Here is a 24,995-nt window from a genome sequence, read left to right as displayed (position 1 = left end):
ATTTCAATAGAAAGCAGTAATAGCATGCCTTGGAGTATATTAACCTAACATTAAGCAGCTACAGGTGGCCTTTTTGTGTTGGAGGGAAGAAAATGTAGCTTTGTATTACTGAATCCTCTTGGAATCACATATCGGGGACAGCATCACCCCTAAGCATAAAAATCACATGCTTCCTACATTACTGTGTTTTTGTATTTGGAGATCTTCATCATTTGGGAACAGAACATTAATCAGCCAAGCTTTTTTCCTGTGAAGATAATCCATATGACACTACATAGTAAGGTGTTAAAACAGTGAGGCCAGGCCTCCGAGCCAAATTTTGCTCTTATTTACATTGGTGCAAAGCCAGAGTAGCTCCACTGAAGTCAATGGATTTTCTCTGGATTTGCACTACTGCAACTGAGGGGGGAAAATGGCCCGAAGTGCAGATGGCACATTATGCACCACTGTGGCAAAATTAAATTTGGAAGGATTAGATTTTTATCAGTAAATATTGGTATACATCAATTTCACTGTGCATAATCAAACTGATGAAAAAATAATTCCACTGATGATAACCAGAAATTACAGATAGGCATAGGAAGAAAATTGCTGCTTGAGAACTTAGAGTATGATTTCAGGATGTTTTCTGAGGGGATGTTGACAATTTTTTTGTGTTAATGGTTATAATACTTTAATTTTTTGAATCTCGATATCTACTTTCATTAAATAATTGTCTAAAGCTCCATTCCTTATCGTCTGACTCCCCTCACCCCCAATTTCCTGAAACTGTGAAAATGTGAATCAATAAAATAGAAAAAAAAATGCTTTAAATAAATATCAATATTATCTGCTGAAATTATAAAAAAAATTAAAATTGAATTCTGCCAAGCCTAGACACGATGCATTTTCTCCTTTGATTACAGTTGTGCAGGAACCAGATTTTATGTTTCATGGGAAACTGTTGTCGTTGTTGTTTTTTTTTAATTGCATTAGGAAACAAAACAAAACAAAACCATTTCAAAATTTCCTGCCAAAAAAAATTTGAAAAAATGTTTTGGGTTCATTGAAATGTTTCATGTTAATAAAATCTAAACATTTCATTCCAATTTTGATGTTTTATATTATGTTAAAACTAAAACTAAAAAAAGTGAAATGAAAAGTCATTTTGAAAAGGAATATTGAAAGGTTCAAATTTTTTTCTAACTAGCTACAGTCTTGATCAAATGGTGTTAGTGTGTGAAATTAGAGGAACTGTGCTCTGAGTATGCCTGTCTGATATTATCCCCTACCTCAGTGTTTTCCAAACTTGGGACGCCGCTTGTTCAGGGAAAGCCCCTGGCGGGCCAGACTGGTCTGTTTATCTGCCGCATCCGCAGGTCTGGCGGATCGTGTCTTCCACTGGCCTCAGTTTGCTGCTCCAGGCCAATGGGAGTTGCAGGAAGCAGTGTGGGCCGAGGGATGCTCTGGACACTGCTTCCAGCAACTCTCATTGGCCTGGAGCTGCGAACCGCGGCCAGTGAGAGCTGCGATTGGCCAGACCTGTGGATGCAGCAGATAAACAAACTGGACCAGCCCACCAGGGGCTTGCCCTACACAAGCAGCATCCCAAGTTTGGGAAACACTGCCTTACATAATGAGGTTGTTCATTGGACTTACTCCATCATGAGTTTCAACAGAGCATAAAAGTGAAATATGTTTGTTGAGACATCTAAAAGAACAAGTAAAGAACTTCCATTATTCTAAATGGAAGGCAGGAAAACTGGGGATTGCGAAAAGGGATATGGCCAAACAAACAGAGCTGCTGGAATAAGTTTATAGCAGGGGTGTGTCATGGAGTGTGGGGGAGTCAGGTCCCTGCACACACACCCCCCACACTTCCTGTGATTCACTGTGACTCTCAGCCAGCCAGTAAAACAGAAAGTTTATTAGATGACAGGAACCCAGTCCAACACAGAGCTTATAGGTGCAGACAACAGGACCCCTTCAGTCAGGTCCATCTTGGAGGGCAGAGAGCTTAGACCCCAGCCCTGGGGCTCCCTCTGTTTCCCCAGCCAGCTCCAAACTGAAAACCCCTCCAGCCCCTCCTCTGGCCTTTGTCTCTTTCCCAGGCCAGGAACTCTTTGTTCTCAAACACCTTCAGTTGGCATCTTTGCAGAGGATGGGCCCAGGCCATCAGCTGCCAGGAGACAGAGCATCGGCCATTCTCTGTGCAGACACCATTGCACTGGTCCTATAGGGCTCTGCAACAACCACTCACCCTTATCCCACCACCTAGATACTTAAGAACTGCATAGGGGAACTGATGCACCCACACAGTATTCAGTGAAAACATTATGAACATTCCCACTTAGTCACAGGGTGCTCAGAGCCATTGAACAAAACTGTAAACCCTGTATATGATGGAAACCACTTCAAGCACCCCTAGTTCCAGCACCTATGCTCACAGTCAGCTGTGAACACAGTCAGTTGTGAGCATAAGGATCAAATGTAGACCTATAATTATATGATTTGTGAGTGCAATCAAATAATTATGTTAACCTTTCATAATTTGTTTGCACAGTTCATGGCAGGCACATAAGTGTAGGTGCAAAATTAAAGGATTTTTTTTTAAATTTGGCCCATAATTAAGTCTATGTTTTAGTAACTGAGGGCCTGCCATCTGCCCTCCCTTTAGTAACTGAGGCAGGGCAGATGCTGGACCCCTGCTGAGTCTGTGGTGGGGAGGTGGTGGTGCAAGGCCCAGGACCCTTGCTGGTGCTGGTGTAGGAGGTTGGCGGGGCTGGCAGGCTCCATACCTGGTTCCATGTATCCCTGCAGCTCCTTGGGGGAGGGAAGGCCAGGCTCCACAGGCTGCCCCCGCCACAAGCTCCAGTTCCCATTGGCCAAGGACCACAGCCACTGACAGCAGTGAGAGTAGTGCCTCCAAGCAGGGACAGTGCTCAGAGACCCCTGACCCCTCTGCCTATGTCAGGAGATGCTGGCTGCCTCCGGGGAGACCCCTCTCAGCTAAGTGCCGCCCCACACCTCAACTCCCTGACCCAGCCCTGAGCCCCCTCCAACACCCAAACTGCTGCTGCTCCAGGGGCTGCCCAAGTGTTTGGGCAGCCCCTGAGCCAGCTGCACTGGCCACTGCAAAAGTCATGGAGGTCACAGAAATCCGTAATCTGCGACTTCCATGACCTCCATGACAGACACACAGCCTTACCCATACCCATATTGTATTCAATACAGTAATGTTAGGCTCCCAAATGAGTATGGCCCTACCTTTTTCCAGGAGATTAAGATATCAGGGAAATGATTTTGCAAACATGGGGAGAAAGCCAGGGCTGCCAGCTGCTCCCAGGGTCATCTGGATACAGAGCATCCCAGGTACCAAGATTCCAGTGTTCTCTTCATCACTGCACAGCCCTCCCACTGTGGCTATCACCTGCAGCTCTGTTCTTGAGGTGGCCTTTCATTGTTCCTAAACAGACCAATAACAGCAAGGGCACCCCTTCACAACCTCCAACTATAGCCTGACCTCATCTTCAGCATTCTTAATAACATAAGAATGTCCTTACTGGGGATATGTCTACACTACAAAATTAGGTCGATTTTATAGACGTTGATCTTTAGAAAGTGATTTTATACAGTCGATCAGGTATGTCTCCACTAAGTGCAGTAGGTCGGCAGAGTGTGTCCTCAATACCTTGCCAAGTATCGACTCACGGAGTGGTGCACTGTGAGTTGCTATCCCACAGTCTCTGCTGTCCATTGGAATTCTGGGTTAAGCTCCCAATGCCTGATGGGGCAAAAACATTGTCGCTGGTGGTTTTGGGTATATGTCATCAGACTCCCCTCCCTCCCTCCCTCTTCCTTGAAAGCAATGGCAAATAATCATTTCACGCCTTTTTTTCTGGGTTACCCGTGCAGACGCCATAGCACGGCAAGCATGGAGCCCACTCAGCTCCATCCCCAGATACATTAATAGACTTTTCCAGTAGCTGTACTGGCCGTGAATGCATCCCAATTGTTCAGGGCAAATGAAACATTAAACACAATTGCTTTTAACCTCTGTAGCGTAGTTACAAATGTGCACTCACCAGAGGTGTCCTATCCACCTTTAGGGTCTGGGAACCTGCTTTGGGAGGGTGTTGGCTCCAGGGTGAGGAAAAGGTCCTGACTACCAGGGAAAATGGATTCTCCACTTGCCTGCTACTCATTCTCCTTCTCCTCTTCATCATCCACAAAATCCTCCTCCCCTTGTGTGAAACTTCCCCCCTTGCAGGTGTCCACGGACAGTGGTGGGGTACTGGTAGGATTGCCCCCTAGACAGAGGTGTAGCGAGCGCCCTCCGTACCCTCAGACCGTAGGGGGCCCCGCAAGGAAGGGGGCCCCTAAAAGTGGCAAAAAAATGTAAGGTATAACTAGGTAAGTGACATTTATTGATGCTATTGCACAATCCATGTCGGTTTTACTGACAAAACCATGAAGTCATTATGATACATCATAATGCTATTGGCTACATCAGTTGTCTGTCGGTCAGTTTCGAATTTTAGTTGGCCCCATTCAAAGAATGTGTATTTGCGTTCATAATGGCGGTCGGCAGATAAATGTTATTAATTTAGTTGTTTAGTTTTTTATCGTTTCCAACGCAGAAGCGTGCTTTGTGATGTCTAAGAGAATGTATAAGAGCGGAGCTAGTAAACGAAAGGCAGCAAAAGATGCCGAGAAGGAACTTGAGAAAATTCCAAAGTTGTCAACGTATTTTGCGCTGCAATCCAATGTACAGGTACAGGCACATGAAACGGACAGTGCTAGCAGCGACGAATCGTATCCAGAAGTATCCAGAAGTGCTTCAAGTGAGGTCAAAGGTGAAGCCAGTTGTTCTACCAAACAAACTGTGACAGATATTCCAGCTGCTGCCGGGAAAGAAGTATCTGAATCTGAACCACTGACTGATGATCCAGGAGATTGGCTGTCTATAATATCGGACAGGCAAGTGTGTGACATTGTTGCACGTGGCCCACCGCAGCAGAATGAAAGTTACAAATTTCCATTTAACGAGGAAAGACGGAGGTTCACAAGTACTCATTTCTATCGAACCATGGCAAATGGCGAGAAAATAAGACATTCATGGTTAATGTACTCAGTTCAGAAAGATGCCATTTTTTGTTTTTGTTGTAAATTATTTGGCACTGGCGACATACCGGTACGTCATGGAACATCTGCTTGGAAAGCACTGTCAAAAAGACTTCAGCAGCATGAAACAGGCAAAGGTCAAGACTGTATAGTGAAATGGTTTGACCTTCGATCAGGCATAGTAAACCGTACATCTATTAACCAACTCGACTTGCAGGCTTTTCTGAAAGAAAGCGATTTCTGGAGAAATGTTGTCAAACGCATGGTTGATGTCGTTATTTTCTTGTCCGAAAGAAACTTGGCATTTCGAGGAAGTAATGAAAAGCTTGGCGATCCTTCGAACGGCAACTTTTTGGGACTGTTTGAATTGCTTGCAAAGTATGATACTGTCCTCAGTGAACTTTTACAGAGGATTAAAAAGGCAGAGACACATGTTCAGTACCTCAGTCCACAGATCCAAAACGAGCTGATTCAACTTGTTGCCAGTAACATTCAAGAGGCCAACATAGCGCAGCTTAAAAAAGCAAAATATTATTCAGTTATTTTGGACTGTACTCCCGACGTGTCACATGAAGAACAGATGTCTGTGGTGTTACACTTTGTTGAATGCAACGGTGAAGATGGTGTCAGTATTCGTGAAGCGTTTGTTGGTTTTCTTAATGTTCGTGATACAACTGGCGAGGGCTTATTGAAAGCATTTCTTGAAAAGGCAAACAACTTAGGAATAGACATTGCTGACATGAGAGGCCAAGTTTATGATAACGACGCAAATATGAGAGGAAAGAATAAAGGAGGTCAAGCCCGCATGCTAGAAATAAATGACCGTGCCTTGTATGTACCATGTGGAGCTCACACTTGGAATCTTGTGATCTCAGACGCAGCAAAGTCATCGAAATATGCCGTTGACTTTTTCGGTCTGATTAACAGAATATACGTTATCTTTTCTTCTTCACCTTCACGTTGGGATATACTTCAAGAACATATGCCAATATCTGTTAAAGGATTATCGGACACTCGTTGGGAGTCGAGAATTGATGCTGTGAAGACATTGCGTTATCACCTTGAAGAATTGTGCAATGCTTTGTCATCTTTGCGAGAATATGCGCTCGAAAAGAAAGATGGCAATACAGCAACAGAAGCCGGTGCGCTTTTAGACCATGTCACTACGTGGCCTTTTGTTCTGACTGTGTACACGTGGTACGATATACTATTTCATGTCAATAAAACCAGCAAATTAATTCAGTCACCAGATGTGTCTACTGACGTACTGCAGGCAGAAGTCGGTGCTACAATGAAGTTTTTGGAAAACTATCGAAATACAGGCTATAACTCTGTGGTCACAAATGCACATGAAATAGCAGAGCATATGGGTATTGAGCAGGTGTTTCCAGAAACCAGGGTGCGACGTATGAAGAGAATGTTTGATTACGAATGTGCTGATGATTCGAGTCGTCTTTCTGCTGAAGAAAAATTCAAATCGCAGTTCTTTCTTGTTCTCACTGATCAGGCCATATCTTCTGTTTCGTCGCGATTTGACCAACTTCTGGAGTGGTATAAGTTGTTTGGATTTCTGTACAACACTAACAGCCTGAAGCAGTGTCACAGAGAAAATAAACTGGAGAAACAGCAAAAATTTTGAAAGAAAAATGGGAGACATTGATGCCAACGAACTCAGAATGGAATTGAGTCGTTTTATTTATGTCATCGAGAAAGAGAGAGGACTTGTCACGGCAAACAATTTTTTAACGTACATATACAAGAACAGCATTCAGGAGATATATCCGAATCTTTGCATTTGCATCAGAATTCTTCTGACCACACCAGTTACTGTCGCTGGTGCTGAAAGGAGCTTCAGCAGAATGAAATTGATCAAGAATATCCTGCGCTCAACCATGACAGATGACAGGCTTTCTGCGCTTGCAGTTATCTTAGTTGAAAACAAGATTGCCAGATCTCTGGACTACGACGCATTGATTAACCATTTTGCGGAGAACAAGGCTCGAAAGAAGCGCTTTGCGTAAATACGGAATACATGTACACTGTAGGCCTATGTATACATAATATGAACTCTGTATATTGTATAAAATAAATACCGCATTCCAGTTTCTGCATTGTAAGGGGCCCCGAACATATGTTCAGAGGGGGCCACGTTCTTTGTTGCTATGGCCCTGCCCCTAGAATGGCATGCAGCTGATCATAGAAGTGGCATGTATGGGGGTCTGACTCAGAGCGACCGTTTGCCTCCTTTGTCTTGTAGTAGGCTTGCCTGAGCTCCTTAACTTTCACACAGCACTGCTATATGTCCCTGGTGTAGCCTTTCTCCACCATGCTCTGTGCGATTTTGGCATATATATTAGCATTTCTTCTCTTTGATCAGAGTTCTGCCTGCACAGATTCTTCTCCCCATACAGCAGTGAGATCCATTGTTTCCCATTTGCTCCATTCTGGAGCTCATTTGCGATTCTGGGACTACATGGTCACTTGTGCTTCTGAGCTCACCACGCTGACCAAACAGGAAATGAAATTCAAAAGTTCCCGGTGCTTGTTCCATGTATCTGGCTAGTGCATTGGAGTTGAAAATGCTGTTCAGAGTGGTCACATTGGCGCACTCTGGGGTAGCTCCCGGAGGCCAATACCTTCGAATTGCACAGTGCTGCATCTGCACTACCCCGAATTCGAACCAAGAATGTTGATTTTAGCGCTACTCCCCTCGTCAGGGAGGAGTACAGCAGCGATTTTAAGAGCCTAGGTTGACGGAATGGGGTTGGTTGTGTAGCCGCATTGCTTATAAAATCACCCTAATGCGGCTAAATTTGACCTAACCTCATAGCGTAGACCAGCCCTGGTTCAAACCAATGGTCCACCTAGCCCAGTATGTTGTCTTCCAACAGTGGCCCGTCCCAGATTCTTCAGAGGGAATGAACAGAACAGGGCAATTATTGAGTGATCCAGTCTCTGTCGTCCAGTTCCAGCTTCCTGCAGTCAGAAGCTTAGGGTCATCTGAAGCACGGGATTGCATCCCTGACCATCTTGGCTAACAGCTATTAATGGACCTATCCACCATGAGGTTACCTAATTCTTTTTTAAACACAGTTATTCTTTTGGTCTTCATAACATCCCATGTCAACATATTCCACAGGTTGACAGTACTTCTTCACACAACGCACATCCTTATGTTTGTTTTATACCTGCTACATATTAATGTCATATGTTATATGAAGGAGTAAATAACATTTTTTCTCCACAAAATTCATGATTTTATTGACCTCTGTCATAGCTTCTCCCTCCCTACATGAGCTGTCTCTTTTCTAAGCTAAAGGGTCACAGTCTTTTTAATCTCTCCTCATATGGAAGCTATTCCATGCCCCTCATCATTTTTGTTGCCCTTCTCTGTACTTTTTCCAATTCTAATATATCTTTTTTGAGATGGGGCGACGAGAACCGCACACAGCATTCAAGATATGGGTGTACCATGGATTTATATGGTGGCATCATCATTTTGTGTTATCTATCACTTTTTTAATGATTTCTAACATTGTTAGTTTCGTTTGATAGCTGCTGTACACTGAGCAGATGTTTTCAGACCCTCAGTTACTTCAAGATCTTTCTTGAGTGCTAACAGCTAATTTAGACCCCATTATTTTGTATGTATAGTTGGGATAATGATTTCCAATGTGCATTACTTTGCATTTATCAATATTGAATTTCACTGGCCATTTTATCACACAGTCTTGTGAGATACCTTTGTAACTCTTTACAGTCAGCTTAGTACTTAACTATCTTCAGTCATTTTGTATCACCTGCAACCTTTGCCACTTTACTGTTTACCCCCCTTTTCCAGATCATTTATGAATATGTTGAATAACACAAGTCCCCAGCCTTGGGGAATCATGCTATATACCTCTCTCCACTGTGAAAACTGACCACTTATTCCTATCTTTTGTTTCCTATCTTTTAACTCTTGATCCTTCTGATGTCATCAGCAGTTCTCCACTTCATTGCAAGGGATTACAGACACTTACCATGCAATCTCACTACCATGATAGGGTTCATGAGGTTTGGGGTGCAATCCAGATCAGTGAGGGGCTGTGTCACCACTTGCCCTGTAACCCTAGGTGCCTCTCAATGCTTTGATGTTGTAGATCCCAGCCTGGGTTGCTCACAACCAGCCTACAAGCATTCAGGTCACACCCTGAGTGTCTATGTGCTAGACAGCTCTTGTTCAGCACCTCTGACCCCAGCTGCCTGTCTACAGCCCTACTCTGGCTTCCACCAGTGTTAGTTACAACCAGTAAGGTGACCCCAACATACTTCCAGTCCTGAATTTCCCCCAAACCATGCGCTCTGCAATGTTCACCTGGCTCCTGGAGAGTTCAGAGAAATAATGTCTTTCTTTAGAGGAACAAATGAGACAAAAAGCACATCACAGCTCATTAACTTAATGGGGCTAAACAAAACCTTTTATTTAAACACCACACAGCATTGGTACAAAAATCAAATAAATTTATTAACAACAGTGCATATCTTAAGTGATGCCAAATAAAAGAAATAAAGTTAGAAAGGGTTACAAACAAATTAAAGTGAAAACACGCATTTAAAGTCTAAAACTTAATCTAGCAACATACAGGCTGTGTTTAAGATGTTTTCTCTCACCAGACATTCTTCTCCCCAGCCATGGCTGACTTTCCCTCTTGTAGGACCTTCCACAAAAGTACAAGGTGTTGGCTTTCCTTGTTTTGTTAGATTAAAGACCTTTGCCTAAGAAGGTTTCTTACCTATATACAATTCCAGAGACTTCAATACCCCTGGGGTGAAGGACTTATCTTTCTCAGTTTGCAAGAGCTCTGGTCCCTTGTGTCTGTCTAGAGATGGATGCCAAAGACGGCTTCTGTTCTTGCTTATATCTTCCAAAGTCCCATGAACTTGTTTCAAGAGGCAGGATGACCTCTTGCTGTTCTTTCCTTTATACAGGCTTCCCATCTGCCTGTATTATTTCTGTGTAAATGGGGCTTCCATTTTCTCTGGTCATACCTTGCTTTATGAAAAGGTCTGGGAGGAAACAGGTCTGGGAGGGACCTGTTTCTCCCTTCACTGGGACACAGATTGTAAAACATAATATCAAGGATCCATATTTCCTCATATAATGTCAATGCAGCTATTTCACAATGATATTCATCACCAGTGTGTCATTAGCTTTCCGAAAAGACCTCACTCTATATACATTTTTATAATAATCTTTTATGCAATCAGTTGATTCTATTGTTTATCACTCGAAGCTGAGCCCTGCTGTCTTTATAGACCATTAAACCTTTGAAATGGATTCTTCTGAAAAGTAAAACCCAGGTCAAGCTTCTTTCTCCTGCTGGGGCATAGATGCCATGCTATCTCCTTCCCAACATGCTAGTGTGAGGTTTATATCCACCCCTTGTGGCTTGATGGGTCTGTTTATAAAATATGTAAATACATTTTCATTGTCTTTCAAAGTGCATTGGAAGTAACCCCTGGGTGGGGAAAATGTATTCTCTCGTCTAGTGCAGGCCTGTTTACCAACCCCCCGGCATGCCTGATTTAAACACACTTTAGTCATAATTCTAGTATATATCCATAACTCTTAAAACCCACCTTATACATACATCATGCCAGAACATAGAATCATAGACTTAAGGTCAGAAGGGACCATTATGGTCATCTAGTCTGACCTCCTGCACAATGCAGGCTACAGAATCTCACCCACCCACTCCTGTAACAATCCCCTAACCTGTGTCTGAGTTACTGAAGTCCTAAAATCGTGGTTTAAAGACTTCAGGGTGCAGAGAATGACCCGTGACCCGTGCCCCATGCTGCAGAGGAAAGCGAAAAAAACCCAAGGCCTCTGCCAATCTTCTCTGGAGGAAAATTCCTTCCCAACCCCAAATATGGTGATCAGCTAAACCCTGAGCAGGTGGGCAAAACTCACCAGCCAGACACCCAGAAAAGAATTATCTGTGGTAACTCTGATTCCACCCCATTTAACATCCCATCACAGGCCATTGGGCATATTTACCACTAGTAGTCAAAGATCAATTAATTGCCAAAATTAGGCTATCCCATCATACCATCCCCTCCATAAACTTACCAAGCTTAGTCTTGAAGCCAGATATGTCTTTTGCCCCCACTACTCCCCTTGGAAGGCTGTTCCAGAACTTCACTCCTCTGATGGTTAGAAACCTTCTTCTAATTTCAAGTCTAAACTTCCTGATGGCCAGTTTATATCCATTTGTTCTTGTGTCCACATTGATACTGAGCTTAAATAATTCCTCTCCCTCCCTGGTATTTATTCCTCTGATATATTTATAGAGAACAATCATATCTCCCCTCAGCCTTCTTTTGGTTAGGCTAAACAAGCCAAGCTCTTTGAGTCTCCTTTCATAAGACAGGTTTTCCATTCCTCACATCATCCTAGTAGCCCTTCTCTCTACCTGTTCCAGTTTGAATTCATCCTTCTTAAACATGAGAGACCAGAACTGCACGCAGTGTTCCAGATGAGGTCTCACCAATGCCTTGTGTAATGGTACTAACACCTCCTTATCTCTACTGGAAATACCTCGCCTGATGCATCCTAAGACTGCATTAGCTTTTATCACAGCCATATCACATTGGTGGCTCATAGTCATCCTGTGATCAACCAATACTCTGAGGTCCTTCTCCTCCTCTGTTACTTCCAACTGATGTGTCCCCAGCTTAAAACAAAAAATCTTGTTATTAATCCCTAACCCTAACCTTGCACTTTTCACTATTAAATTTCATCTCATTACTATTACTCCAGTTTAGAAGGTCATCCAGATCTTCCTGTATGATATCCCAGTTCTTCTCTGTATTGGCAATACCTCCCAGCTTTGTGTCATCCGCAAACTTTATTAGCACATTCCCACATTTTGTGCCAAGGTCAATAATAAAAAGATTATATAAGATTGGTCCTAAAATCTCTGAGGAACTCTACTAGTAACCTCCCTCCAGCCTGACAGTTCACCTTTCAGTATGACCCATTGTAGTCTCCCCTTTAACCAGTTTCTTATCCATTTTTCAATTTTCATATTGATCCCCATCTTTTCCAATTTAGCTAATAATTCCCCATGTGGAACCATATTAAATCCCTACTGAAATTGAGGTAACTTAGATCCACTGCATTTCCTTTGTCTAAGAAATCTGTTACCTTCTCAAAGAAGGAGATCAGGTTGGTTTGGCATGATATACCTTTTGTAAAACCATGTTGTATTTTGTCTCAATTACCATTGACCTCAATGTCCTTAACTACTTTCTTCTTCAAAATTTTTTCCAAGACCTTGCATACTACAGATGTCAAACTAATAGGCCTGTAGTTACCCGGATCACTTTTTTTCCCCTTTTTTAAAAATAGGAATGATGTTAGCAATTCTCCAGTCATACGGTACAACCCCCTGAGTTTACTGATTCATTAAAAATTCTTGCTAATGGGCTTGCAATTTCATGTGCCAGTTCCTTTAATATTCTTGGATGAAGATTATCTGGGCCCCCTGATTTAGTCCCATTAAGCTTTTTGAGTTTGGCTTCTACCTCGGATGTGGTAATATCTACCTCCATATCCTCATTGCCATTTGTCATCCTACCATTATCCCTAAGCTCCTCATTAGCCTCGTTAAAGACTGAGGCAAAGTATTTGTTTAGATATTGGGCCATGCCTACATTATCCTTAACCTCCACTCCATCCTCAGTGTTTAGCGGTCCCACTTCTTTCTTTGTTTTCTTCTTATTTATATGGCTATAGAACCTTTTACTATTGGTTTTAATTCCCTTTGTAAGGTCCAACTCTACATGGCTTTTGGCCTTTCTCACTTTAGCCCTACATGTTCTGACCTCAATAAGGTAGCTTTCTTTGCTGATCACTCCCATCTTCCACTCCTTGTAGGCCTGATGCTTTTTCTTAATCATCTCTCTGAGATGCTTGCTCATCCAGCTTGGTCTACAATTTCTGCCTATGAATTTATTCCTCTTTCTTGGGATGCAGGCTTCTGATAGTTTCTGCAAATTTGACTTGAAGTAATTCCAGGCCTTTAGATCCACAAGTTCTTCAGTCCAATCCATTTCCCTAACTAATTTCTTTTTTTTTTTAATTAGCCCTTTTGAAATAAAAAACCCTAGTCACAGGTCTATTTTTGTTTATCCTTCCATTTAGTTTGAACTGAATTAGCTCATGATCACTTGAACCAAGGTTGTCCTCTACAACCATTTATTCTATGAGATCCTCACTACTCACCAAAACCAAATCTAAAATGGCATCCCTTCTTGTTGATTCTTCAACTACTTGGTGAAGGAATCCATCAGCTATCGCATCCAGGAAAATCTGAGCCCTATTATTATTACAAGCACTTGTCCTCCAGTCTATATCTGGGAAGTTAAAATCTCCCATGATCACACAATTCCCATTAGTATTTACTTCATTAAAAACATTAAAGAGGTCTCTATCCATATCCAAATCAGATCCCGGTGGTCTATAGCACACCCCAAGCACTATCCCAGGGGAGGCTCTAGTAACTTTCTTCCCCAATGTGATTTTTACCCAGACAGACTCTGTCTTACCCATTCCATCACTTCTTATTTCTTTACAGTCTACCTCATCACTGATATACAATGCTACTCCACTACCTTTGCCTTTATTTTTGTCTTTTCTAAACAGCACATAGCCTTCAATACCTGTACTCTAGTCATGACTACTATTCCACTATGTTTCTGTTATCCCTATAATATCCAGTTTCACTTCCTGCACTAGTAATTCTAGTTCCTCCTAGGCTCCTCACATCAGTGTATAAACATCTTAATTTTTGCTGTTTGGCTTCGCTCACATTCTTTACCTGATTAGGCACTGTGACAGACCCAGACCAGTGGGGTACAGGAGTCTGGTAGAGGGCAAATATACTGGTCACTGGATGAGTAGTTTTCTGTTCCCTGAGTGACCAGAGCAGGGGCTGCACTAGAGTAATCAGGAAGCTGCTAGAACCAATTAAGGCAGACAGGCTGATTAGAACACCTGCAGCCAATCAAGGCAGGCTAATCGGGCACCTGGGTTTAAAAAGGAGCTCACTCCAGTCAGGTGAGGGGGAGCCAGAGGAGAGGAAGTGCATGTGAGGAGCTGGGATAAAGAGGCGCAAGGAGCTGAGAGTGAGAGAGTGTACTGCTGGAGGATTGAGGAGTACAAGCATTATCAGACACCAGGAGGAAGATCCTGTGGTGAGGATAAAGCAGGTGTTTGGAGGAGGCCATGGGGAAGTAGCCCAGGGAATTGTAGCTGTCATGCAGCTGTTACAAGAGGCACTATAGACAGCTGTGATCCACAGGGCCCTGGGCTGGAACCTGGAGTAGAGGGCGGGCCTGGGTTCCCCCCAAACCTCCCAACTCCTGATCAGACACAGGAGAAGTTGACCCAGACTGTGGGGAAGATCACTGAGGTGAGCAAATCTGCCAATAAGCACCGGACCCACCAAGGTAGAGGAGGAACTTTGTCACAGCACAGATATTCTATTGCCAGTATCACCTATTAGACTGGTATCCACACTACCCTTCCTCCTTATGTCCATTCTCCTATGCATGACAGTATCCTTTCTTACTTTGTTTTCTTCCCTCTCAATGTTTAAATCTGGCACGGAGATTATCTGGACATCTCCCAACCATCTCCCCCCAATTCCTAGTTTAAAGCTCTTAATCAGTTGTGCCAGCCTCCATCATAGAAGTCTGTTTCCCTCCCATTCAGGTGAAGTCCAGCCTGAGAGAACAGTCCTCTGTCCATGAATGCCTCCCAGTGGTCATACATCCCAAAGCCCTCCTTATAGCACCACTGCCTGAGCCATCTGTTGAACGTCATAATCTTGTCAGACCTTTGTTGCCCTTCTCTAGGAACAGGGAGAATCCCACTGAAGATCACCTAAGCCTCGATTTCCTTAAGCGTCTTCCCCAGCATGGCATAGTCTCCCTTGATATGTTCATTTGTTCCCACATGCAGGACAATCAGTGGATTCTTTCCTGCTCCCATTAGGATCCTCTTCAGCCTCAGGTCCACATCTCGTATCTTAGCACCCAGCAGACAGCACACCCTTCTGTTCTCTGAATCAGGTCTGGTTGCAGGCCTGTCTATTCTTCTCAGTAAGGAGTCCCAAATCATGTAGACCTGCCTTTTCCTAGTGATGGTGCGATTTTCCAGTCTATCTCCTGTTCCCTTTGGCTGCAACTCCTCTCAGTTCCTATTCTCCCTTGCAATCCTCTGCAACCCATTCTTTATCCTCCTGGGGCTCATATTTGGTGGTGTTATCTCCATTGACTCTTTCCCTCTTTCTATAGGACTAGCTTCTCTTCTCTTCTTTCTGGCCCTCTCACCTTTAGTGACCACCTGCTGTGCCCCTTCTTCATTTTCCAACTCCACAAACCTGTTCCTGAGCTCTTTTTCTCTTTCAGTAGCCTGTCTTTCCCTCTGCCTGGTTCTCTTAGTCATATGCCTCCACTGTCCACTTTTCTCACCCAGCAGTCTCCCCTCAGAGTTCTTTAGTCCTGCTTCCATCTGCAAGGCAGAGCTTTTCCCTTCATCCTCCTCACATCTTTGCTCCATCATCTGCTTGAACCCCCTTCTAAACTCAACCAGAGTTTCCACCTGCATCTCCAGTCCTCAGATCTTTTCTTCCATCAGCTCTATCAGGCAGCATTTCATGCAGACAAAACTCTTTCCAGGTACCATCTGCAGGATCATGTACATGCAGCAGCTTCCACATCCAATCATCTTCATTGTGTCTTCCACTGCTTGGATCAGTACCACTGCTGCCTTTGTATTTGTCACATCCTTCCCACCTAATTCCTGTAAGTCTGGGAAGCACAAATCAAACCAAAATACCACCACTCACAGCAAAACAAACCCCCAACAAGCACCAAGACACTGCTAGAACACTGCACACTCCCTTCAATAGCCTGTCTGTTCCTCTGCCTGCCTCTCAGTCTTCCCCCAAACTCCCACTCAAACTTCCTTGTTTACAGCTCTGTTTGCTGGCTCCAGTGCCGCTGCAGCTATCTAAGCCTCTGTCTGACTGGCTGGCTACCTTTATAGCACACCTAGTCATAGAAGCCCCATCCCCTAAATAGGGCTCAGCTTCTGTCCCAACACACTGCCCCTACCAGCCTCCACACATATAAATAAAAATAGCTTGTCCTAGAGCAGAACTCCCACTCATACACCCATGAAAGATTAGTGAGTTATTAGTTTTCAAATTACACCTCACAAGGCATGTTTTGTACAAAGATTACTGCAGTAGTATGTAGGATGTGAGTATAGGGGTGCTTAGTGTCACAACTACTACATACCTGTTTGGGCCAAGTTCTCTCTTACTCTCCACTTCTAGGTCACTTTGATTGACCTATCTTCTCTCCTCATGTTTCCTGTTTCTCACCTCTAGCCTTTACATTACTTCTCTTCCCCATCCCTATCTCTCTTCCCCTGCATTCTCTTGTGTCCCATACCTCCCACCTCCTGACCTCTTTCACTTTGAGGGTCTCTCTCTCTCTGTCACACACCGCACACACACACAAATATTGCCATAATGAATTTACTCCTATTAAAAAATCCACCTTTTAAAGATGCAGAACTTTAAAGGTTCCAGCATAACAAAACAAAGTGGCGGTTGCATATTTTATTGTTGTGATGCTTGTCTTTCTAGCTCCCATTGTTTGTAGTTAGTACTTGTCATGTTATGACTATACTTATATTGTAAATTTAAGCCATGGACTAGTTCTTTAGTTTGTCTGTAAAGCACTGTGCACACCTTCAATATGGTCAAGTATAAATAATTACAGAATAGTCTTGGATACAATTAATGGTATATTTTTCAAAGCTAATTGGATAATGGAGCATATGCTTTCTCGATCTCAATACTTTGGCAACTGCTGTCCCTGAAAACTATCCCCTAAGGACCCTTGACCATCGTAGTTCATATCTGAAAGATTGATAGTCATAGTTATCCCTTTCTATTTGCTTAATTTTAATTTATTCTGCTTAAAATTCAGACTTTTTTACACATATAAAATGGGTTAATTTCTTTCTTATTCCTTAATGTCCATCCAGGAGAGGAGATGGTGTAATAGAGATATGGGATACTTAATAAAGTTGTCATTTTGATTACATTTTTTTCTTCCAATGAAGGACAAGGGGATTGGCTCCAGCAGTGCTCTCCCTTTCTACGCTCACTAACGACTGAAAGAGGTTTAATGTAATGACTTAGCATTGTAGGGAGATACCACAGCAAGTAAAGAAAACTGCCTTGTGCTAGTTTAACAGGTCATTGACGTGTAAATATGTCCCTTGGTGCATTATCTGTATATATGGCTCCTGATTTAGTGTAATTGCTAGGGCTGAAGTTTTGGATACAGATATAAATAATAAAATATCAATATATACAGTCAGCCTATGCCCATACCTGCTACCTACTATTACTGTTATAATGATTCTCACCAATTCCAATGAGAGGTTTGAGAAAAAGCATGAAAAATAAAGGGACAGAATGGATTCCTTGCTTTGTGCCCATGGGCAGTGAGTAACGTGGGCTGCGGGAGGCTGTGCCTCCCCAAACAGCTTGACATGGCCCTTCCCACACTCCATCCCCAGACCCCCTCCTGCCTGCTTCCAGTTCCCTTCCCGGTGCTCTTCTGTGGCCAAGAGGCTGGGGCCACAGCATGTCGCCTGTGTGCCTGGTGCTAGAGTTGAGGGTGCTCCGGCTGCGCTGCCTGTCCGGAGTGTTGGAGTTGGGGGCACGCAGGGGGTGTGCTCTGGGCTTTGGCAGTCATGGAATGCAAGGGCCGGGGCAGAGGGCGTGGGCCTGGGGGCCAGCCTCCGCCAATGGCTTGTTCAACTGCCGTCTATGTTTGTGCCTCCTTTATAAAAGAAAAGAATATAAATATGAGTTCTCTAGTTAGCACCCATTATAGACTCGTATCAAATCTCAGACTGGTATTTCGCATGTATAACTCCATTGACTTTACTGGATTTGTTCCTGATTTACATCAGTGTGAGTGAAATGAGAATTCGACACCTATCTCCAAGGCCATGATACAGAAACGCATCCCTATTCAGGAAGGGTGCTTAAGCCTATGGCTAAACTTAAGCACGCGAAATTAAGTGACTGGTATTTAAGTACATGATTAAATGTAAGCACATGCTGAAGTATTTTCCTGCACTGGAACCTAAGGAAAGAATAAACATAATTTTTCTGTTCATCCAAATATTGCCTAAAAGCATACAAAACTGTTGAAAACCACTCAGCTCAAAGGCACATCTTTTTAGCATCCAAGAGAATATAAGCGTTGCTTTGATAATCAGTGTATATAATCAACACAAGGACGAATGAATATCAGTGGTTGAACATTTGCAGATGATGCTACCTGCTTTATCAGAATCAAGTGAGCCAGGAAGAATTCCTTAATACTGGAGAGAATATTTTATACTTACATATAATGGCAGACATGAAAGAGGAAATCTTTATCTTGTCTGTATTGTAATGAATTGTGATATTTCCCCATTCATAGAATGCAATATTCTGCTGAGATTTTATTGTGATAAGATTTTGTGTGTGTTCATCAGTCTGCATGTGATTGGGATATTACTATGTAAGGAAATGGGTACATCTGCACTGTTGCAGTTCTGGACTAGGACTTTAGATCTGCCCAAGTTCCTGAACAATGGACAGCCATCAATAGATATTTGCAAATGAGTCCTCATGTAAAAGAAAATATATCTATAATAAGAGAGTGGGGTCTCTTTCTGTTTACCCTAGATTTCCCTGCTTAACCTATCTTTCAAGCAGTGCCTTTTCTTTCTTATGAAGTGCAGTACCCTCACATAATTGCTCCAAAGAAAGTGAATGGATCAGGAAACTCCTTAGTGCATCAGTTGTAGTGAGCTATTTCATTCCAAAAGGCATTAAACAGCTTGCGACTTTGAGAGTCATAAAGTGAGGAAGTAACTGGGCAAAAACTTATCTCTGCTTATTTTAGTGATACTCTATTAATGTCAGGTTTCACAGTAGCAGCCGTGTTAGTCTGTATCTGCAAAAAGAACAGGAGTACTTGTGGCACCTTAGAGACTAACCAATTTATTTGAGCATAAGCTTTCGTGGGCTACAGTCCACTTCATCGGATGTCATTGCTAGGGTAGAGTGTTGTATGATACTTTAGTCACTTTCAGGCCATGATCACCAGATCACGATACAGCTTGTGTTGACCAGGAACAGAAATACATTCAAAGCTAGGATCAGAGCCCCTTGTTGTCTTTGAAAATGACCCCAACACTGATATGCTATATAGATGCCTCTGACATCACCAACTGCTCTACATCTTCTGGGTACCATAACATTCTTCAGAGCCCCCCAGTGTTTTGATTCTCGTTAGGACTCTAAAACTGGAATCAGACTGGAATGAACTTTTTTCTCTTTTCACCTTTATTAATACCCAGATCCTTTAGGGTATATCTACATTGCAATGGAAACCCAGAATTTGAACTCAGGCTCAAACCTAATCCCTCTTCTGTCTACAGACAAATTGCTCTAACCAGGGCTTGGATCCAGGATCCCAGGACCACACAGGGGTGAAATGTCCAAGCCTGCATCAAGCCAGAACCCAAGCTTTAAGCCCTATTGCTTTGCAATGTAGACCCAGTCCCACTGGACTCATGCTCTGGAAGTCCACCAAAAGTATCCCACAATCCCACAGACTGACTTTCTTTGTCCTCTGGACAGTCAAGTTGTCTGGACAGTCAAGTTTTCCCACACTGCACCACAAACAAAGGGCTAGAGCACCCACATGTTGGGATGGTGCTAGGAAGTCTGGGATATGGGTGGTTGGATTTGGGCCTGCATAATGCAGGAGGAACCCTGGAGCCCCAGGTTGTGACCCAGGGTTCAACAGTTCCTAACCTGGGTTACAAATGAGTGTAGATGTTCAAGCCCTAGGTTAATAAACCCAGGGTGTGCTAACTTGAGTGCTACTAACCTGGGCTTACACTACAGTATAGACATACCCTTAGAGTAAGAATCAGGTCAGACTCAATCCTGCTGCTGCAACCTTCTACAAAAATAGTCATCCAAAATTACTATGTATATGCAAATGTGGCTAGTGAAGATTGTTTTGGAAAACTTAAGGGGGAGAATTTAAGTGCATAAAATTCAAGAGTCAAAAAACTAACATAGGTTTATTTTTATTTTTTTCATTGAATTTACGCAAGAGCATCATGACGCTTTATGAAAGGCTTTAGAGTTTCTTGTAAAGGATGTTGCTGGGTGGGACATCATCCAGTTGTTGAGGAAGGACATAAATGAAACTGCTTTTTGAAACAAAGAAGGTCTCACAGGGAAATGACTAGTTCTTTCATGGAGAAGTCTATTTCTGCATCTATTCAACAGGAATTTTATTTTCTCCCCATCAATTCAACATCATGAAGTATGCAGATTTTGAAACAAAAAATCTGGTTCCCACCCAGCTCTACTCTCCTGTCTGCCACAAACTCAGCAGTACATAGCTCTTCCTTTTGCATTCCTGTCCCTCTGACAATGGCTTATAGTTGTTTGACAAGGCATTGTAAGTAAATTGGTAATATTAGAATATCATGCCCTTTTCCTAACATTTTTCTACTCCAGCCTTTTCCATAATAGGAACAATTTTGTGTCTGAACCTTGTTCTTTTCAGTGTTCTGTTATTTAAAGCTTACATGTTGGATCAATGGAAATTCTTTTCAGAGATAAATGTCATTCAGATAACCTATTGTTATCCTGGAGATAGCTAAAATGTACTGGTAGGTGTAAATTTTAACTCCTGGCTGCAAAAATACCACCACCACAAAAGAAAAGCTCTTACAATTGGAGCACTGAATTGCTTGCTGCTTTACAAGAGGTCAAAGAAAGAGGAACTACTTCGAGCTGCTGGCTGGAACCAGACAGCCAGGTCTGCACAGAATCAGGTCTTTACTGTATGTGAATCTTCTTTGTGCACTGTGACCTAGTGTTCCAAGCAGGGAAATGATTCAAGGAAGATACTGGCACAATTGATCCAGGGACACAGAGATTCAAATCTAGTTTTAGGGCCATGGGGTGCAGGAAATGGTATCTTAATACAAAACCTCCGAGCTCAAGCAATAGCCGAAACCTCTGTCTTTGCATGATGCCTCAATGTTTACTAAGGAATAAGTACCACACAGAAGACCTACAAAATACAAAAATGGGAGTCTGTGCAAGTGTGGGAATAGTCAGGAACGAGACAAAGTGATAATGTTGATGCTCTGGAATCAAAACTTAATATACAACAGCAAAACATCTGTATTTGGGTATGGCATAACATAAAAATGTCAATGGATGCCCAGGTATATAAGGGTCATTAGCAAACAATTGCAGGGGTGGTGGGCTACATTTAGGGTGACCAGATGTCCCTGATTTTATAGGGATGTTTTTCTAATATAGGTTCCTATTACCCCCCACCCCCTGTCCCAGTTTTTCAAACTTGCTGTCTGGTCACCCTAGCTACATTTCAAGAAGCAAGGGTATTGAAAAACTGTCACTAAATACTGTTGTACACTCTGGCCCCTACTCTGTGGGAACGTGCAAAGAAATGTAAAACTACATGGTCTCTGACAGGGTCAGCAAGTTTCATGCTCTACCATGGGTTTAATGTAGCCATCGCTTACTCCCCAACACACCCTTGAAGTTGCCACAGCTTGGTTTTCTGTCAATCTACTGGCAACATATTATGCCAATTTCTTATAATTGTTAGTGTATTTATGATTGTTTCTGCAGAAAAGGAACTGTTGCCCTTTGGAATTATGCCTCAAAGAGCAAGAGTTAAGAAAAAGTAAAGGAGTTGCTACAACTTTTTCTGCAGGTTTTATTCTTTACAAGGTATCGCTTCAGAACAAAAAATGATGTGCCAGGCTTTCAGCTGGTGCAGGATGAGAAGTATGCCAGTTTATGCATGCTGAGGAGCTGAAATGGAGTTGGTTGGCAAACAAAGAAAATAGGTTTTGTGAAGGAAAAAAAATGAAATGTTAACATCACTTTGTTTCAATACTGATTTTTTTTTTTACATATTTTGCAAGAGATTTTTTTTTACATTTCAAATCCCCAAAATTTCAAACTATTGACATTTCCATTTTCAGTGGGAAAACCAGAAGATTTTGAAAAACTGGAAGCTTTTTGTGAAATTTTCCAGTTTTGAAAAGAGGCCATTTAAAAAACAAATTTTTTTTGAATGAGAAAGGATGACGAGCTCCAATCTGGACCTTTACATTCCATCTCCTCTCCCCAATCATTGAGTTGCCTGTTTTCTTTTCTCTCCTTACTGGAGATGGGAGGAGGAAGGGGGAGAGAGAGAGAGAGAGAGAGAGAGATCCTTGTTGTGTTTACTTTCAGAACAATCTGTGTATTAGGGTAAACTCCAATAAACCTGCCTACCTTACTCTTTGGATTTGTTCTTCCTGGGCTTTTTTTAATGCCTCAGAGAGTCCTTTATGGTGCTGAAATAATGCAGAAGCTGCTCTTCTCATGCTATTTTCACCAACCAGGAATTGAAACAGCATAAAAGTAAGTCTCTTGTTATTTCAGCCCCATAAATTGCTCACCCAAGACATTTAGACAGGCCCACAAAAATATAGTTAAGTGTAAGAAATACAAATACAATTGCAGTGACATGCACAAAAATCAGAACCCTTTGCATGTGAAGTAAGTGATGTCCCGCATATTGAGGTGCTCTTCTCTATGTTGCTCTAATTTGGAGGATAAGTGGCATTGGGTAAATGGGCTCACTGAAAAAGGCAATTGGGTTAACAGAAGAAGGGATCAAATTTAGTGTATTCAACAGGACTGGACAAAGAACATAAATGAATTTAGAGACTGTTGGAGAGACTCAAGTTCTTGCTGCAATAGAACTAATACAAAATATGGCACCAGATTCTCAGATGATGTCAATCGTCATAATGCCATTAACGACAATGGAGCTATGCCACTTTTTATCAGCTGAGCTTCTGACCCAGTGAGTTCACGTAAACAGACATCTGGACTCTAAAACGAGGTTGAGTAGTGAGTTAGTTGGGACAAAAAGGCAACTGAAGGGGAGGAGAGCTGTGATAGCTTTCGCTCAGCAATACAGCCATGTGATTGAAAATAATCTGACATTTTCTCTGGATTTGATTGCCCAGGAGCTTCCCATTGTGGCATAATTTAAAGCAATGCCCCTCTGGCTCCCTGCAAGTCTAGAGCTAGTCAAACTTTGCTCAGATAACTAGTACTATAGAAGTAATAAAATGCTCAAGTTATTAACCGTTGGGCTTGCAGCAGTTCTTCCCCATTGAGGATTGCATGCCTTCATTTGTTTTCATTTCTGCTAACGAAAACAAAAAGAAATGAGAAAATTCCAGGGAGAGAAGAAAGAAACTACATTTATGTTTCAAAGCTCTGCAGTCTGTTCTCCGGCATGCAGTGTGCAGCCCAGTGCTATGTGCATGCCTTATCAAAGAAAAAACAGAGAGAGAAAGAGCAGTAGTGATATTTTACAGAAAGCACAGATTTAGCCTCCCATCCACTGCTATACAGATCTCTAGCAGCATCTGGCCTATGGCTATATGAACATGTAATAATTGCAACTTTCTTGCCCATCTCAAAAACGCAAACACAATCTCACCAGACATCAACTTCAAGTTAAAATGAGTGAAAAGCTCCCTAAATGTTGCAAGCTGACTCATTCTTAATGCAACCAGAAAAGACCAACAAGAAGTCTCTTTTCAGCTCCTGTCTATCCAGGAGAGTGGGAACTTGGACTCACTTATGACTGGGTTTGCCTTCCTGTGTGGGCCCACAAGTACGTCAACGGTCAAAACCTGATGCATTAATTTGTTTTTTCTCCATTTAGTATTCCAATTAGCCCCTGAAAAGGAGGTTGTTGTAAAACCTCCATCTGTGTTCTTACCTCCTAACAATTTCAAGGGAAGAGGCAATTAAAAATCTTGTGTAAATCAGAACACTAACTGCTGCCTCATTTCAGACAATAGCCAATCAGCAAGACCAGCTCAGAGAAAGCTGACAAACAGGCAGTTAGCACTGCCTCACGTGAGTAGCATGGATAAAATGTTGAGTACATTAGCCCTGACCATTTTCCCACCGAAAGGATGCATAATACGTCACCACAGAGACAAATGCATGTTGTTTATGAGTAGGACCTGCAGCCATAGCACCAAATGATGTGTTCTCATCAGATTTTATGAGTTAAACTCCATCTAACAAACCTGCTCTATACTTGGCTCTCTGGCCTCTTTTTAAAAAAATCCAACATGCTAGAGGAAGTGGTGTTGCTGATTCGGTAGCTAGCACTATTCCCTGTTAGTCAGGTTTGAATGAATGTTTCAGCATGGTGCTAGAAGGCACCGTGTTAGTGGAGGAGCTGTCTTTCAGATCAGATATTGGGTCATTTTAAGAAAATCCACATGAAAGCCTATTCTACTGAGAGGTGAACTGCAGTGTTTTTAATATAGTTGTCACTGAAATACTTCAAGACAGAAAAAAAGGAGGGGAAAAAAAAGAAATTTAACATGTCCAGTAGGGTTTGACTGCTCCACTCTGACATTGCTTACAAGCTACAGCACTTACAGCTTGTAAAACTCATTCATACACATTTGCTGTCTTCCCAGCCTACTATGCAGGCTTCTCACTTCAAAGACCTCATCGGGTTTGTACAACCTGTTTCAGTTCACCTAGCTCTCCTTTTAAAAATGTTGCTTTTAGTGTCAGAGTGAATGCTGCATTTGTTAAGCATGAGGGGAAGGGGCTTGGTCCATTTTCCCTCTTTTGTTGTCTTGTCCAATTATAAGTCGTCCA

This window comes from Gopherus evgoodei, chromosome 1 (assembly GCF_007399415.2).
Source record: "Gopherus evgoodei ecotype Sinaloan lineage chromosome 1, rGopEvg1_v1.p, whole genome shotgun sequence".
Taxonomy (NCBI): Eukaryota; Metazoa; Chordata; order Testudines; family Testudinidae; genus Gopherus; species Gopherus evgoodei.
Note: the sequence above shows the minus strand (reverse complement) of the source record.